This window comes from Sorex araneus, chromosome 2, assembly GCF_027595985.1.
Source record: "Sorex araneus isolate mSorAra2 chromosome 2, mSorAra2.pri, whole genome shotgun sequence".
Classification (NCBI taxonomy): Eukaryota; Metazoa; Chordata; class Mammalia; order Eulipotyphla; family Soricidae; genus Sorex; species Sorex araneus.
In genome coordinates this window covers 124,393,702-124,412,313 of record NC_073303.1, presented here as the reverse complement: position 1 = coordinate 124,412,313, position 18,612 = coordinate 124,393,702, and the positions used below count along the sequence as shown (strand labels likewise).

Below are 18,612 nucleotides of genomic sequence, written 5' to 3'. Positions count from 1 at the left end.
GGCCACACACAAGGCAAGCACCATACCCACTTTAGCTCTAGGGGCTCTTTGGGGGCTCCCCAAAATGTATTTTTCAATAAAGATAACATCATTTTAAAACAGAAAAATCTAAAAATATATAAATAGAAAAATGTATGGACTGGCTTTGTATGGGTGATTCCTCACACACCCCTCTTTCCACCCAATCAAAATTCTATAGTGCCAGGACCTATTTGCTCCCAGAGTCAGAGTCCCATACAATGACCATGGGAGCCCCATTACTATGTTCCCCCAAACCACAACCTCCTAAAGAACCACAACCACCAGAAGACACTAACTGAACTGTTCATTCCCAAAGAAGGAGATTTTTATTCTCTGCAATTCAGCTTTCAAAATAAGATGTTTTTCAATTTTATCTTTTAAAAATGTCTTTCCTCCTCTTTTCAGGGGGTGACATCTGGCAGTGCTCAGAGGTCACTCCTGGCAGTGCTCGGGAGACCATATGTAGTACAGGGATTGGAACTGAAGCTGAGGTCGCATCCGCATGTTTGCCAAGTGCCTTCACTGTGGCCCTATTTCTCTGACCCTACATCTTATAGAACCTTGCGGCTGGGTGCCTGTGAATCAAGTAGTAGTCAAAGTGAAATCCCATCCTTTCTCTTTGAAGCATGAAAGAATATGAGAAAATCTAGAACTTTCTCTAATTCATTCTGACAGCATTAATCTAATTTCTCATGTTGAGACTGTATATGAAGGAGGGGCTCCTTATCCGTCTGAGAGATTCCCCCAGCCCTTAAACCCCTCAAGAAGACTCTGGGAGCATATAACTAGTTCTGAGAGCACAAATGAGAGGCCCCAGTCACAAAGGAAGGGAATGCAAGGGATTGCTCCATAGAATCCTACTATTCATCCAACTCTCTGCTTCCTTCAGAAGGCATTTCCCTCCAGCAACACTCGTTCCCACCATGGCCTTGCTTTCCTTCAATGCTATCTGACTCTAGTCAATTGCTTTCTCTCCCATCCTTCCCTCTGCCATTCACTCCTATTTTTTAAGACAAAAAATACCTAGCTCTTCTTGCAGCTCCCTTTGGGCCTCTCCCTTAGTGGGAAGGCTTAGTCATCCCAAACCAAAATAAAACAATCTCCAGTGTCTTAGAATGAGATGTCTAATATATTTTCCCTGTGAGGAATAGCTTTTCCTTTCCTCCTGAGCGCTGAGATCACCGTGGATGGACCTGTGCTCACCCCCCTCAGGGAGGTGTTTGCAAGGCGTAGACTGTGCTGACATGGACTTGAGACAATTTCAGGTCCTGCTTGATGATGGTGGGATTCACCATGTATATTTATTTTAGTGTTATTTAACATGCAGCTAACGGACCAAGGCAATGGTAGAAATTTTACAGCTCTTACTGCTTAGGAGAAATACAAGTTAAAATATAGAGAAGGAGGGGGCTGGAGCAATAGTACAGCAGGTAGGGTAGTTTCCTTGCATGCAAATGACCTGGGTTTGATCCCTCACAGCCCAAATGGCCCCTTACGCATCACCAGGAGTGATGCCTGAGTGCTTACACCACCAGGAGGAAGCCCCGAGCTCTTCTGGGTATGGCAAAAAGGGGGAAAACAGATACAGAAGGGGTAATTTATTTAATAGGTGGCACTGGGGATCAAAATCAGGTCTCATGCATACAAGGCAAGTTACTGAGCTACATCTCCAAAAAGAAGGGGTGATCTAAATAGTGATATTAATTTTTAAAATGGTGAGGATAGGAAGTAAATATAATAAAACTTAGGAAGGTGGGACTTGAATGATAAAACCTGGGAAATGTCCTTTGATGGAAATAAATCTGGAAGTAAGGAAGATGGAAACATGATGTCAGAGCTGGCCACTGCTTCCCGCTAGCCCAGAGTGTGGGCCAAGGGTGGGAATGCAGCTCAGAGTCACAGTCTCACAACAAGGATTGAGATACACAGACATGGTTCCCACTGTCCATCTCGCTATAGACAAGGACAGCAGTGTCACTGAATCCACACTGGAAGGGTCCTGGTGCAAATGTTTCAGCTTGAAGGCTTTAAGGGGTTCAGAGATTCACCTGATTTGGTCCATATCAGCCCAGCAAGGAGCAACAAACAGTTCAAGCCCCAGGTTCGTTTTCCATCTTGCTACTCCCGGTTTTGCTGTTAGATGAGACTTCTTGGTGCCCAACTGATCTTTATCAATTCCTGATGACACCCCACCAAATGGAAGAGAGCGGCAGGAGAGTCAAATCAGACTGATCTGTCAGGCTTGCAGGGCCCTGTAAGGACTCTTGTGGAGTTGAACACAAAGATGGAGCCAGTTGTGCATCTCATCCAGGCAAGGAGTGGCACAGAATCTTAGGGGCAGTATTATTGCAATGTTCTTCATCATATTTTTTATACCAACACCATGCCCTTTCCCTGAGTGCCAGCTTCTCTCCATAAGTCTCAAGGACTCTTCCAACTTTGCTTCCCACTGCCCATGTAAGCTTGGTTCATGTAAACAAAGTGTTTGGTTCTGATAACTTTGACCATTTATTATTTCCTTATTAAGTTTCTTTTCTTTTTAAGCCCCATATAGCAGAGTCCTTATTTAGAAGCATTTTTCCTTTGGAAATAAATTTAGGCATATGGAACAATTGCAAAGGTCATACAGATTACCACACACCCTCACCTCTATTGTTAACACTTACAGACCCATTTTTCTTGCCTCTTTCCATCTCTTCCTTCATTCCACCCCTTCTTTTCTCCCTTCCTTTTTTCCCGCTACATTACCTCAATCAGTCTTCACTGAGGGTGTTTTTGGTGGAGTTGAGAACTGACTTCAAATGTAGGCTGATATTCTCAAAGGGGAACATCTGGAATCCAACTTTGCAGCCACCTGTGTTTCACTGACAAACAGGTAGAGAATGGCAGAGCCAGCTGGTTCTCTGGGTGGTGCTAGCTGTGGTCTGGGGGCTCCTTCACATTTCCTACACTTCCTCCAAAGCCCCAAAACCACAGTCCCACCCCAACTGTTGCACGCCTCTTCTTTAGTTTCTGAATTCCTCTCTGGTGCCCAGGACTGGGGGGGCCAGGGTGTGTGTGGAGGGGGAGGATACAGGGAGAGAATGAGCTGGACAGGAGAGGGAAGGAGGAAGGAGTGGGAACAATGCCCAAGAGGCATTGCAGCCACTCTTTCTGATCCAGGCCAAGGTAGCCAGCGTAGGTTCATCCTTTATCTAAGAACATCATTGAACTGGTAACATAGCTGCAAAAACAGGTGACCACCCAGTCCCAGGGGGTTTCTGTCTGCCAGGAAGGGGTTTAGACATGCACCAACTTGATCCTGCTTATGCCTCACCACCATTTTCAGAGCAGCACTGATATTTCTCACCTCCCAGATGAAGCCTGGAAGCATGGAAAAGGAAAGTCACTGGTCGGGGACCAAGGAAAGTGGTAGAGTCCAGATCCGGCTGGCTGTGTGCCACAGCCCACCTGCCTACCTTTCCTTCTGTTTCCAGGGAATACCTTCCCAGCGGGAGGTATCAGCTGGCTTCCAAACCTCAGCTTTCACAAAGAATTCCCTTCCACAATAAATGCCTCAACCATGGACCTTCTGGTCAAGTCAGTATCTTTTAACACTTCTTTGGGAGTGTTTTTTGTAAATCCATCTGTTCCACTACTGTCTCTCCCCTGAATTTTGGAGTAACACATACTTAGGTGATAATGCTGGATTTCCAATGGTCACATCCTCTCTCTGGCTTTCTTTCCCTCCTGCCTCTCGCTTTCTCACTCTCTCTCTTTCACCCCTAACCCCTCTCAGTCTTTTCTCTTTCCCCCACCCCCAACCCCTCTCTGTCTTTTCATCCTCTCCTCATTATTTAAATTGGCATGAAGCAATTTTCCAAAACACCCAATTAGCCAGTGCACAGAAGAAATGGGGTCCATCATTAATTAGTGATTCTAGACTCGATGGAGCAAAAGTCAGACCAACGAAGCAGAAAGCACTGAAAACTGAAGCCACAGGAAGCAGAGGCCCATCTGTCCCAGGAGGGTCTCTGGGAAGAGAATCCTCCACTCAGCACTTCAGTCCCCCAAGCTCTCCCATATCCTGGGATGAAGAAGACACCAATAACTGGGAAACCCTCTCAAGTGAACTATCTCCCACTCCAGGATGAAAGATAGAGTTTACTTTCCCTTAGTTTCAGTAGCAAACGACTCTCTCCCCACAGTTCACACAAGGAAAGACCCTCTCATACCTCGCACAATTGTTCGAGTCTCTTTAGAGACAGTCTTTCCTGCAAGATGGCCCCACCCCCTGAACACCTTGCTCTTCATGAGAGCAGATTACAAATTAAGGCACTAGGATTCAAGAGACTAAACCAGAATAACAGGAGGCAGAGGCAGAGAAAGGGAAGAAAGTCAAAGAAAGTCAGGACTCTAAGATTCCAGTTCCTATCCCAATTTGGAGACAAGACGAGGGCTTGGCAAGAAGCCCGTCAGATCCAGTTCAGCCCAGACACTGTCAGCCCTCTTTGGAACATGCATGATGAGAGTAAAGGACAGTGGCAGGCCAGCACTGTTAGGAGTGAAAGAATTTCATTTTCTTTAGGAGGAAATAGTCTTATTCTCACTTCAGGTTATTGTGGACTCAAGTTACTGAAAGAACGACAGAAGAAGTCTGAAGAGAATCACAACAAGTTCCCACATCTCACAGGCCTGACATCACCGCCATCATGTACTTGCCAGCAGTGAAAATGAGAAGCCTTATATAGAACATTAGAGTTGTTGGAATCTTTGACTACTTTTTCTTATCTGCAGTCCAATTTCCTTTTGGGTCTAGATTGAGCAACTCGCGGGGCTGATCTCTTGACTTAATGGAGTCCACCTCAATTCAACCCTTCGATCCCGTTTTTGCTGAATCCTATGGCAGTGCAGATAGGCAAATGTGAGTTGAAAAGGAGAAGAAAAGTACCCAACAAGGAATTTATAAAACAGACTAGTTACTGCTACTCCTCAAAACAGTAAATGCCATGGTGCATGTTGCTAAGCACTGTTGCATTTTTAGTCTTAATAAATCCACTAGTAACATGTGATGACAAGACTACATTTTCAGATGGATGTGGTTTTGCTTTGCTTTTATGAGGAATCAGACTTAGCAACCATTACTTCTAACACAAAGAAAAAGTGCTTTCTCTTGGTTCCCTGACTGGGATGCGTATTTGAATTCAGTGCAAATGCCCAATTGATTCTCAACCAATACCTGTACCTTAGTGTTTTCAAATCTTAAATTAAAACAATTAATGAATTAATGAACAAGCACATGCTTTTTATCCCCATGAACTAAGTGTGTCATCTCTACTGTCATACATAGGTAAGCAAGAGAAAATTGCGGATTTTTACTGTGTAATCATTTGAAATAAATGGCTTGCATAAATATTTATTTTTTGGATTAAAAGATGGTGTTATTTAGAATATCCTGTGTGAAAGTGACCGACTCTACAGTACAGGCCAGTCCCAGAGCCTGTACAGATGACCATTCTTGACTGATAGAGGCTAGAAAGTTGCTAGAGTGAGCTGTGAACTGATGGTTTCTTGTCCCTTTCTCCCAGCTAGCCAGCATTCCTTGGTTCCCCAGGATTCCCTAGTTTCTCAGAATTCCCACTTACCCAGCACTCTTAGTTTTCTAGTATCCCCTAGCTACCCAACAAGTTCCAGCTGCTAAGTCATTAGGCAGAATTAGACTGCTGAATATAACCTCTTTAGCAAGATTCTACTGGTGGGATTCTGGAACTTTTCATCTGCTTAGAGGAGCAATGATGCATAATGATTCACACTACCATAGGAAAGCCATAGGGCCCAGAGGCACTAGGATGAATGTCTAATACAATTTTCCCTTGCAGTGACTTTGAGTAAAAGAATATTTCTATGTCTCCATTTCTCTCTCCTGTTACTATAATAAGTAAATAAGTTGAAACATGGGAAGTTCGTAGCTCAAGGGCTGGCACCTTCTAGCTCAAGGGCTGGGCTAGATTAATATTTATAACTGATCACCTCCCTGATCCAAAACAAGCAATGTCAAGGAGGCAAAGTGACTCCAGTTCACATCCCCTAGACCTGCATTGGTGGCATCCATGCTCCAGAGGACGCCACTGTTCTAGTGACGTCAGAAATCACCAAGATTCAAATTCCTATAACACCAAGTAGTTACTAATTATGACTCTGGTCATATGCCATATGTTTTCCAGAATAACAAATGGTCCATGGAAAACTAAGTGGATTAATAAGGGTGGGAAAAACATAGAGTAGATGTCTTTGTTTTTCTTGGCTATTAATGTAATGAAATATTCTGTGAAAACTATGAACACTCAGAGGCATCTGCTTCTTGCCACTTCACAGACTCTTAAACTACTGACAGAAATCTCTGAACAAATAGCACAGTCAAGTTCGTTGTTCTAAATCTCTTACATTTTAACTTTTATAAACTGTTACTCATGCCCAGGCACTTTTCCCCATCGAAATTACAGTGGTGGATGTTGAATTATCCTCCTGTGATGTTCGTTATTTAAAAAAATACAATTTGAGTTTGCTTAGGAGTTTCCATGTATCTTCTTGAGCAGCTTGAGATCATTTTGGTTTTAAATACAGTTTTGTTTTGTATTCCCCTCACCCCCACTGCTTGGTATTTCTCAGATTTCTCAACATTGTTATTTAACAGGCTACAACTTTTAGACGTTAGTTTCCTTTATTTTACTCAAAAAATGTTTAAATTGTATTGAGCTTTTGCAAGTATCTAGTGAAAGAGAATTAAATGATTGATCGAGTTATCTTCATTTATGAAGGCCATATCAGCACAAGAAAGTTAGGGATATGTTTTTTTTCCAAGACTAAAAAGCTTGCACTTAAAAAAATAAATTATTTAAAATTTCATGCACGCCTATTTTATTTTATAGGCAGTATGAAACCTGTAGGTGCTAAGAAGTAATCAAGACCTGGTCCAAGCTACTTTAGAGACAGGTTCCATTATCATTATATGATAGAAAAGTTATTGTACCTGTAATGAGTGTCTCCATTTGTTTCAGGTAATACCAAGTACAGATCTTAGAGCAACAAAGAAAGCAGAACTGGATTTTGTCTTCATGGTGCTCACAGTCCAGGGCAATACCTGTCATAGGTGATCTGTACACCAGCACTATTCGTAAGCTATTTCTTACTGGACTGCAACAGAAGCATAGATCCTGAAAATCGCTGTGTAGCTACTTTTACAGCAGTGGGACATTTGTGCAACATCCTAATGTGCCATCAGATGACTGCATCTCATTGAGTGGAACATGGGTACATGTGAATACTGATGAATGTGCACCGTTTTCTGCACACAGCAGGATCTAAATACTGGCTATGTACAGAAGAACACACTGTGAGATAATTTGAGACATTAGTAAAGTGTTTTCCACAATCTGGAGTGGTAGAGGGGAGGATGGGAGGGAGAGAGGGAGAGAAAAAGAGAGAGAGAAACAGATAGAGACAGAGAGAAGGAGAGAGAGAGAAAGAGAAGAATTCAAGGGAAAGAAAGGGAGGGAGGGAGGCAGATAGACTTTAATTTCAGCTGAGAGCAGTTGGGGGAAGTTTCCTGGAAGCAATGCTCTTTATGCACACCGGAACTGAAAGGATAGCGATCGTAGCAAGATAATTACTCAGAGGCACAAGTGCTAGGATACCAAGCCCTATAGTTCTTTGCTTGGAGTTTGATATGGAGGGGGTGCAAACGGGAGAAAGGGGAAAAGAGGTTCATCACAGCCAATGAGTAAAGGGCCTTAGAGCTTTTCTTTTTGAGAAATTCGAAGTTTTTAAATATTACTGAACATAACAGCGATAGGGAGGAAAAAAGAATGTTGATTGTACTTGAACAATATCACTGCTTGGAGGAGGGAGGTCATCAGGGGAAGTAAATCCTATTAGTATAAAGGGGATTAAATAAACCAGTTCTCTTGGGACTGGAGAGATAGTATAGCAGGTAATGCACTTGCCTTGCGTGGCCCACCTGAATTCAATCCCTGGCACTACAGATGGTCCCCCTGAGGCCCACCAGGAGAGATACCTGAGTGCAGAACCAGGAATAATTCCTGAGCACTGCCGTGTCCCTTCCCCCAAGATAGTTCTTTCACTGGTGTCATATGCGAATCATCTAACTAAATCTGTGCAATGTTAAGTCTTTCCAGGCAATGAGCAGAGTGAAATACCACTTTAGAAGATCTAATCAAGTATGATTAAAGTGATTTTGAAATGCCATTTCTTAGCTTAAAGCTGACAGAATGCACATTTTCCCCTTTCCAGAAATTTTGATTAAACCACAGACATTAAGGGAACTTTAAACCAATGCTGCTTTATAATAACTTATACTAAAATGTCAAGTACCATCACCCAAGGACACAAGAGTGCATGATTTTCCCTCTGTTGTTTTCAATTTCCTGTAAAACTAGACTTGAGCTCATTAAATTTGCCTCATTTAATTTTCTATGATGTCCAAAAGGCTAGAAGATCATGCAGATATTGAATTGGAGTCTTTTGTGGCATACATTATCATCAATATATTTTTAAAAAAATAGATGAGGCACTATTAAGTTTTCAATATGGAGGATAAAATTTAATAAGCTTTTGAACAAATAAACCAAGGCATCATAGTGTAGAATGCCTCTCAACCACACATATCATCACATTAGGATTTCCCACTGTTGGCTGAATAAAAATCTCCTTGTGTTGTCTGGTCTTTTTGTAATTTTCATTGTAAAGCAAGAACTATAGAATTACAAATATACAATCAAATTCAATGGAAAGCCATGAATTTAAAATTGGACACATTCAATTCAATTAAATAATAATAAAAATGAAAATTGATCTTGGTCAGTCACTGATTGATATGTCAAAGCAGTGGTTCTCAACTTAGAATGATTTTGCCCATTCTAAAAGATATTGGCAATGTCAAGAGATGGGTGTTTTTTTTTTTGAGGGTATTCTATATTGCATGGTAATCACACAGAGAATTCTCACACCAAAATTATCTTGTCCAAAATGTCAACAACGCTGCAATGAGAAACCCTGTACAACAAACAGGATCACACAACCAATATTTTCATTCCTCTTCTTGGCCTCTGTAGAAATCACCGCTTCTGTTCATTGAATCTGACAATCAAAAGTACGGAAGTTCCTGAAGATTAAAACAGAATTATTAGACCTCCCTTTGATAGAATGAAGCACCCTCTGATTTTTTGCAAACAAGAACTCAAGGTGACCCTCATTCACGGGTGACTTGGTTTAATTCTATCTCTGGTAATCCTAACTGTGCCAATACCCAAACATTACACCAGAAACTCTTTAAGCAAATAGGCATGATTGGAAACTCAAACAAGAGCGCAGATATGTGTTTACTGAATTTCAAGTCTGATGACTTACATCAGATGAACCATTGATTAAACCACAGGTTCAGGCGATGTGGCAAGGCAATGTCTCTTATTTTATTTATTTGTTTTATTTAATCACCATGAGATACGTTACAAAGTTTTCATGTTTGAGTTTCAGTCATACAATGATCGAACACCCATCTCTCCACCAGTGCACATTCTCCACCACCAATGTCCCCAGTATCCACCTCCCACCCCTCCCCCTGCCTCTATGGCAATTTCCCTCTTACTCTCTCGACTTTTGGGCATCGTGGTTTGCAATACAGATACTGAGAGGCCATCATGTTGGGTCCTTAGTCTACTTTTATACACATCTTCCATCCCGAGCAATCCTTCCAAGCATCATTGACTTAGTGGTCCCTTCTCTATCCCAGCTGCCTTCTCCCCCAGCACATGAGGCAGGCTTCCAAACCATAAAGCAATCCTCTTTGCCCTTGTCTCGACTGTCCTTGGGTGTTAATCTCACATTATGTTATTCCACAAATGATTGCAGTCATTCTATGTCCGTCCCTCTCTTTCTGACTCATTTCACTTAGCATGATACTCTCCATGTCCATCTACTTATAAGCAAATTTCATTGCAATGTCTCTTTTCAAATGTGTCCAGCAGGTTCTCAAATAATGTCCCTACTCAATGTTTTTTCATGGTTATGTCAATGGCAAAAAAAAAAAAAAGAAAACAATCCTGGCCCATTGTGTAACGACAGGACTTAATCAAAGACTTGCTGGTTTCCCTTAAAGCTGCAGTGTCCAAGAACTCACGGACACAGTGTCCTAGTCTGTGAGGTGTGGAATTTTTTTTCTTTTTTCTTTTTTCTTTTTTGAATCACCATGTGCTACAGTTACAAAGCTTTCATGTTTGAGTTTCAGTCATGCAATGATCGAACACCCATCCCTCCACCAGTGCACATTTTCCACTACCAATGTTCCCATATACCCTGCCCCCCCTTCCAAACCCTCCCCCTGCTTCTGTGGCAGACAATTTCCCCCATACTCTCTCTCTGCTTTGGGGCTTTATGGTTTGCAATACAGATACTGATAGGCTATCAAGGTGTGGAACTTTTTAAGGAGATGGTAAATGCAGAACAAATAAAACACAATAACTGCATGAGGTTCCCAAGTACTTTTCACAGAAAGAAATGACTCTGAGTTACTCTCCTCTCAGCTCTTTCCTGATCATTGTTACCTTCAGTTGTTCCAAATGTCTTGTTCTCTCCTCATCTTATAAGACCACTAAGAAGAGGCACTAGATTGCAGGTGGGGGAAATCCACATCTCATCACTTCCCTCTGAGTTTCCTCTCTTAGAATTTCTCTAAAGCCTTTGTAGATTAATTATGAATAAAAACTGTGTTTCTCTGGTAATAGTGCTGCTGGAGTATATCAGTTTTAAGAAAACAAAAGGAGAATCACAGTCAAGTGTAATACATATACATTAAGACTCTTAAAATTCTATTCAAAGATGACCCATTCCAATTATTCATAAACCAAAAACATATTATGCAATCCTCTATGTTTGCTTATTATTATTAACTTTTTCTGCTAGAACATAATATTCATGTGAACAGAGATTTTGTCCTGTATTATGGGCTAAGTGAGTGAATGAAGAGTGAATGAATCCTTTCTCCTAAGCACCAGAGATGTTATATAATTACAAACTCCCTTTTTTTTTTTTTTTTGCTTTTTGTGTCACAACTGGTGATGCTTAGGGGTTACTCCTGGCTCTGCACTCAGGAATTATTCCTGTGGTGCTCGGGGGACCATATGGGATGCTGGGAATTTAACCTGGGTTGGCTGCGTGCAAGACAAACGCCCTACCCGCTGTGCTATTGCTCCAGCCCCACTCCTTTTGTTTTAAAAAAATAGAGTAAATTTTTACTAATGGCATGGACAGTAGGACTCCCTACATATTACAAACTACATATTTCCTGCTTGTTCCATTTATTTGTTCTTTCACTCATTCATTCTCTACAAAGCCCTTGACCACCATCCTCTGCCCCCTTCCCACTTCACCTTGAATCATGCTGTACTCCTGCCCTCTGGCCACACTGGTCTTTGTTCAGTTTCCAGAGAGTTCCATAATGCCTTTCTTCTCAACGCCTCCTTCCAGAACACTCTCCTCCCCACACCAATTTGATTTCTTCAGGAAAGCATTCTCTGATTATTGCTTTAGATGATGGAAATTACTGCGTGAGTTTTATAATCTCATTGTTTCACATGTTTTGCTTCACCTCTATCAGATTGCTTGTCACATTTATAAAACATGTTTGCCCCACAATTGGCTTCATGTTCTCCCTTCATGCCTCTTAACTGTCGGCAGACACTTCCCCTGCCCTGTCCCCCTTGAAAACCCGCACCAGTCACCCTATTTGCCACGCAGCACATCTCAGTGAAAAGTTACTCAGGAATAGATTTTTCCAGGAGCAGGATATGTTAGCAGATATAAGAATTCATGTTTCACAGCATCATTCTCTCCTAGGCCTCAAGTTATTAAGTGCTTTGTCAATACTTTTGATTCACTGAAATAATCATTTACCCACTGAAAATGACTTTGTCCAAAGCCTGCAAGACACCAAGAGAGCATGTTGCAAAATCAATCTTACAAATCAATTGCTTGGTTTTATTTTTCTAAATTCTATCTTTTTTTAAAAAAAAAAACAATAACAGAATTGTGGGGGTTTTGTTTGCCTTTGGGGAGGGCTGAATTTATTAGCTGTTTTGGCACTAAGAGTGTGATTGGATACAGAATGATTGTCAGGGAGTAAGTAATTTAGATGATGGGTATTTGTTACTGTTTGAAAACATCTGGAAGCATACATTCATTATCTCTAGCTCCTGGTTGTCTTGTCCCATGAGCCTCTTAGATAATCTTTCCCATAACTGTCCTTGAATGTAAGATACTCTCATTTGACATAATGGGGTTTGTGATAGTGGAGATGGGGATTCCCGGGACGCTGAAAGTTGCAACTAGCGTATGCCTAAACTAACAGGATTGAAATAGTATTTTCAAGAGAACAAGAGTTCTTTCACACAAAAATAAAAACGGGTAGAAAAATAGAATTCTTTGTATCATCATGTAACTGAGAATAGAGTCAGTCACACAGGAATCCTTGAGGAAAAATATAGATTTCTTGTGACTCCAGGTAAGAATAATTTTAGTTTAAGTGGGCCAAAGAAAGATACCAGGGCAACAGGAAATTTTTAAAAATTGTGAATCTAGAAACTCTTTATAGTCTTCATTTAAAAGCAATGTTTATATGTATTATATATATCTTTCCCATCTATCATCAGGATCTCGGCTACTAGGTAATTTCTATTTTTCCGTTTTTTTCTTTTTTGGCGTTTTGAGTCACACCTGGCAATGCTCAGAGGTTACTCCTGACTCTGCACTCAGGAATTACTCCTGGCAGTGTTCAGGGGACCATATGGGATGCTGGGATTGAACCCAGGTCGACTATATGCAAGGGAAACACCCCCCCCCCCCAGCTATACTATTGGTCTGGGTCCTAGAATTTAGTTTTTTTTAATTTTGTTTTATTTTTATTTGGGTTTGATTTGGAGATACTTCCAGCTCACTACTCAAAGTTTGCTCCCCTGTGATTCTGGAACCAGGGACTCCAATATACAAATCCTGTGCCCCAACCTACAAAGCTATTCCTCTGGCCTAGTAGCCTGAGAAACTGCAGCAGTGTTTGTAATCTAGAATATACTCTGCCAAAGGCCCAGATAGGATGTGTGGTCTCTGTCAAGGCTGCCCCCCTGACCCCTGGTTTCACAGCAGTCTCAAGCCAACAGCAGCAGAGAAGAGTAGTTTCTTCCCAGTTGAAGAGATGGGGGTGGGGTGTCCTTTCTTTCTTCATCCTAACTGACCTCCATTGAGTCTGGAGGGGCCTTAAATCTGCAGCACCACAGGCTGCAGCCTCTCCTGGCTCCTCAGAAACCTGAGATAAAGAAGAGCTTCTCTGGGGCTCCACTGAGAAAGAACTCTAGAGCGAGGAATCACCTGTCCCTGAGAAAACGGGCACATGATGGGGACCCTGGGAATTGGGCAGAGAGCAGGGAACACCAAAAGCCAAGAGCAGGTGTTGATGTCAACCCTTCCATGCCCAGGGCAAATGATCTAGTAATCCTGCTCCACTGTCTTTTGCCAAGAATACACGTTTCCTCTTACCCTTTAACTTGACATCAGATAAATGTGAGGAGTGAGAATGTGACAGCAACCATCAGGTGTCGGAGGACTAGACACAAAAGCAGTTTAACCAGAGTCCTTCAAGTTAATCGCCCCATGGACTGCTTGTTATTACAAATTGATGCACACAGTTCAGTCATACAGAGTAGGACATGGGACTTGGGAGTCCAGGCTGGAGGGAGCGTGAGCTCGGATTTTTGATTCCCAGGACTTCAAATATTTTGTATTTATTCTTACAGATCTCACTCAAAGGACTGGCCAGCCCACAACTGCCAGATGTGTAACCAAGATTCTTCACTTCTATTTCTTATTACATCCAGATGAGCCCGGCTGCTCAGCCAGTGCTTAGTTAAGCTAGAGACTCATCAGGCATGTAGAAAGTGGGACAAAGAAGAGCTGAATTCACTTTCCATCAGCCCAGCTTCCTTCCTTGCCATCAAGGAAATTCCAAAATTTAGATAGAGCTGTCATTTACTCTTCATCTAAATATAAGTGGTCAAGTTGATATTTGATAAAAATTCATGCCTTAGTTAGGGACAATTGAAAGAAAAAGTATTTCCCGGGGCCTAAACCATAGTATCTCGCCTACAAGTCCTGGTTGGCTCTCATCTGGGGCCATTAACATATTTTGAAAAATTTCCAAGACATTCATATACCAGGAGATTTTCTTTCCTAAAAAGTCAATTTCCTAAATATTCAATAAGCTGGCTTTTGAGGCCCAAATCAACAAATTAGGAAAGCAATAATAATCTCCTCAGATCAAAACAGGAACCTTACTATTGTGGATACTGCTGTCTTAATTATACTATAATAGAATTTCCAAAGCATCTTTTCAAAATTAGAAAACTCCCCATCAACTCACAGCACAATATTCTCTTCCACTTTCCATAATGGACAGACAGATTGGGAAAGTGAGAGAGCATACCCACATTGCTTGTTCGCTAGGAAGGAAGCAGGGCTTTACTTCACATCTCCTGCTTTTTTGTAGCATTGGCAGTTGTTTTTGTTTTGTTTTCATAAATTTCTTACACTCCAGTAAGTTCCCTTTTTGTCAGAGTCACCATAGAACAGTTTCTTTAAAAATAATTAGAATGGGTTATATTTTTCATTTCCATAATATACAAATTCATCAAGAGTGAAAAACAAAAATGGATGTTCCCAGACAAAACTTGGATAGTCGATAAAAGCTAGCATTTGCTATTTACCAAGTACAAAGACAGACAAAACACAAAACAACTTAACTTGGATACAATATCTTGGCGTCGTGAACCAGACCTTAACACAACTTGAAAACCAGACATTCCAAGAACATAAGAAAGCGACTCACAGTATGCAGTCACGAAGTACCTCCGATCTGAGAATGGTCCACAGTCTCTCGACAAACCTCACTACCCGTGGCTCCGGGGTCCTGCAGTGGAGATCACTTATAATTAATCAGCACTTCACCTGAATGTTTAACAGCACAGTAAGCAGTGTATTCAATGCTATTATCGTTGTTTCTTCTATAATTACCTTTGCAAACGGGAAACAGGAAACGCACCTCTAAGAACACTGACATATCACAGCCCATTGGCTTCAGCTCAATGTCTTTGGTGAAGACCACAGAGGAAACTCACCAAAAATAAATTTCTCACCCTAAAATCCTCTAGACATATTCTGTACAGGCTATTGGAAATTGGGCGGGTGATTCTTACCACTCATCAATCCTTGTGACTTTAATCCTGAAAAGATTACAAGTATAAAAAACTGATCTGTATATAATTCAATACATCTACAGATGCATATATAATATATACACATCTATCTGTGTACATGTTCATACATAAAGCATAGTGTTTAAAGCATATACATTATTTCAAATAACATTAAAATATTATGTTTCCCAAAATATATATCTAGAATTTTATTGTTTGAGAATCTTATGGTTACATATAACAGAAAACAACTCAAACTCACTTTCATCAATAAATAACAAAATTAGGAAATATTTTGATTCACTGAGCTGGAAGAAAAGAAATAAAACAGATGCTGAATTAGTTTGGGGAAAACAGAGGTTCCATCCTCTAGTTCTCTCTAGTTCTGTTGGAATGAGTGTTCACTGCAGACTGAGTTCATCTTTTGGCTGTCTTTCTCATGGAAAATAGTAGCTGACACAGCTCAAGACTGCACACTTTCTTCCAAGAGGCATGTTAGCAAGCTGGCAGTCCCCAATTCTGGGGTCACCTGCAAATGCCCAACCCCAAACCGGTCACTCTAGTCAGCTGGATAGCTTTCAACAAATCAAAGTTTACCCCTAGAAATGAAGGTCAGATACTGCTAAGGAAAATCATGTGAACGGAGCCAGAGAGATAATTCAATAGGCTCAACACATAGTTTGCCTGTGCGTGGCCTGGGTTTGATCCCTGGCACCACATGGTCCCTCAGCACAGCCGGGACTGATCCCTAGCCACAGAGCCTGCAGTAACCCTCAAGCATTGCTGGGTGTGGCACTCAAATCAACCAAATAAAACAAATATCACGTGAAAAGATATCAAGGATATTATAAGGAAGAAGAGTAATAATTCTGGGAAGTCCACTCCACTGATATTCAATCCTGATCTGCTGCAGAAAAGGGTGTTTGGAGAGAGTGCGCTTATGATAACCTGAAGTTCGGGGTTCTCTGAAAACTTTAAAAGAAAATAAGATGAGGTCCAAGAGACAGTATATACTGAGTCATCCTATTCAAATGTTTAGAAACTCCAGATTTGTTCTCTGGGAGAGAGTTGTAAGCATTCCCAATTTGTGTGTGAAATACAGCGATGGTGGATGAAGCGTGTTTCCGATTGATTTTTTCTTTCACCCCCACAAACCAATGAAGGGGGACAGCTAGAGAAAGGAGGCAGATACAGCTGGTCACCTGCCCAGTATCCAGGCTCTTGCCTGGCTTACAGTACCTGAACTGTCTCTGGGCAGCACCACGCCCTGAGTCAGTGAAACAGATTTGGTCCTGGAGACAGGAGCTGCTTCCCAGGTTAGACTCCTGAAAAAGGTCTTGCAAAGGGCTATGGCTTGAACTCTGCATCCCTCTCTTCCTCAGGGTTGATGCAGGAATTTAACATCAGAGCAAGAGCCCTGGCTTGCAAACACAGAAACAGAAGCAGCAGCTCGGAAGATGCAGAGACTAAGCATCACTTCTCTGGCCCGGCTTCCTGCACATGATGTGTTAGGTGAGAAAAAAAGAAGCTCAGTTGGGTTAAGCCACTGAGGTCTCCTTACAGGTGGCCAACCGGGCTCCCACTATGAAGATGTTTCACAAGCACTTAGGGATAGACTAACTTAGCCTCTGGCCTTCTGGTCCCATGAAACTTCTAATATACAGCACTGCCTCTCTGCAGGCAGAAACTGTACCCTAACATGCAGGCATTTCACACTTGTTCTTCCTCAATGAATGACTCAGACCCATGCTCTGAGTAGTAGCTCTGATGGTGATCGTGGATTCATTGGTTCTGTTTGTGGTTTCTTTAGCTATTAAACATGTAATCATCAAACACTTGCAAGAATGGCGAAGGCAAGACTCACCATATTGAGAGCCAAGCAAAAGGAAATTTTCTTGGTCATTTGCCTCCCACCCCAATTTTTTTTTGAGGTAGAGAGTTAATTTGGGCCACATCCATGATGCTCAGGAGCTTTTCTTAGCTCTGTGTTCAGGGGTCACTCCTGGTGTTGTTTGGGGGACCATATGAGTTCTGGGGATCACATCGGGGTAGGCCATATGCAAGGCAAATGTCTTAAACCCCTATACTACCTCTTTAGCCCCTGACCAAAATTTCTTTCGAAGCTGCCTATGGGAACATTGCCATTTTCCCAAATCTCATTTCAGGAGTAGTTCTCCTCTCAGACTTGTCATTTTATCCAGGAATTAAAAGATAACAGAGGACTTCCATGTAAGGAGCTAGGAAATCACTGCTCAGTGCAATCAGAAATCAACAACTCTTTGTCAATTAGAGAAGGGCAGAGGGTATAGTACTGCTCAGGAGACAGAGAGACCAACAGGTTAATGTAGGGAGAAGCTTCCAGAAGCTGATTCTCACCCTCAGGATCCTCTTTGGAGTTTCCACAGTGCTAGGAATACCTGGGCTGCAGCTGAAGACTGGCTGAACTCTCTGGGGACAATGCTAAAAGGTAAAAAGCTCCAGGGTCTCCTATCATGGCAGACTCTCAGAATACCTGGAGATTTAGTCCCAAATAATACTTAGACCACTACCAGGTTACCACAATAAATCCAGAAAGATTCTCTTAGACTTCTGGAAAGGGGGGCAGAAAAAGACTTAGTTTGTAATATGTCCCCAGATTATTTCATTTTTTGGTGCAGGCCACACCTGGCAGTGCTCAGGGGTTATTCCAAAACTCTGCACTTAGGAATCTCTCCTGATTGTGTCTCAGGGACCATAAGGGATTGCATGATCAAACTTGGGTCAGTTGCGTACAAGGCAAGTGTTCTAACCATTGTACTCTGTCTGGCCCCCAGAAAATTCCAGTCTTAAGCATCACCACCAGCCCTGCAGAAACCAGTTAACTAGAGACTTACCTTCTGAGCTCCCTAACTAATTTGGAGAAGAAAAATGCTCAGTTCCAAGTCTCTTGCCCCACTTCATGGGCAAGAGGTGGGTGGGGGGATGAGCCAGAAACACTTGAAAGTCTGTAGTCTAGAGGCACAGACTCATCTAAAGACAGAACTAATTATAGGGGCTGGAGAGTATGTAGGACTCACTGTCGGGCACTGAAGATTGGGTGCTATCTGCTCCTCTTACAGTACATCATGGCTGGCTCTCAAGGGAAAATTACAAAGCAGACCAAAAGGCCAAAAGGCTGCCTTGAAAAATGAAGGAGCATTAGCACTGACCTGCAGAGCAGGTGGAACTTAGAGACAAAAGAGGCGGGACTCCTCTACCGACCCCAAAGTGGCCAAGACACTAATCTGTCTCAAAGATCCATTTTTTGGAAGGATTAAGG

The 18,612-nt window shown here is 41.9% G+C and overlaps 1 protein-coding gene across 1 annotated transcript in view; it reads right to left on the bottom strand.

Moving 5' to 3' along the window:
• The window catches only part of NCALD (neurocalcin delta), a 401,970-nt gene that overhangs the window by 127,898 nt on the left and 255,460 nt on the right, over nt 1-18,612 (bottom strand). The window contains exon 3 of the mRNA XM_055125107.1: nt 14,948-15,028. The gene's annotated coding sequence lies outside the window, so the exon portion shown is untranslated. The remainder of the gene's footprint in view (nt 1-14,947; nt 15,029-18,612) is intronic.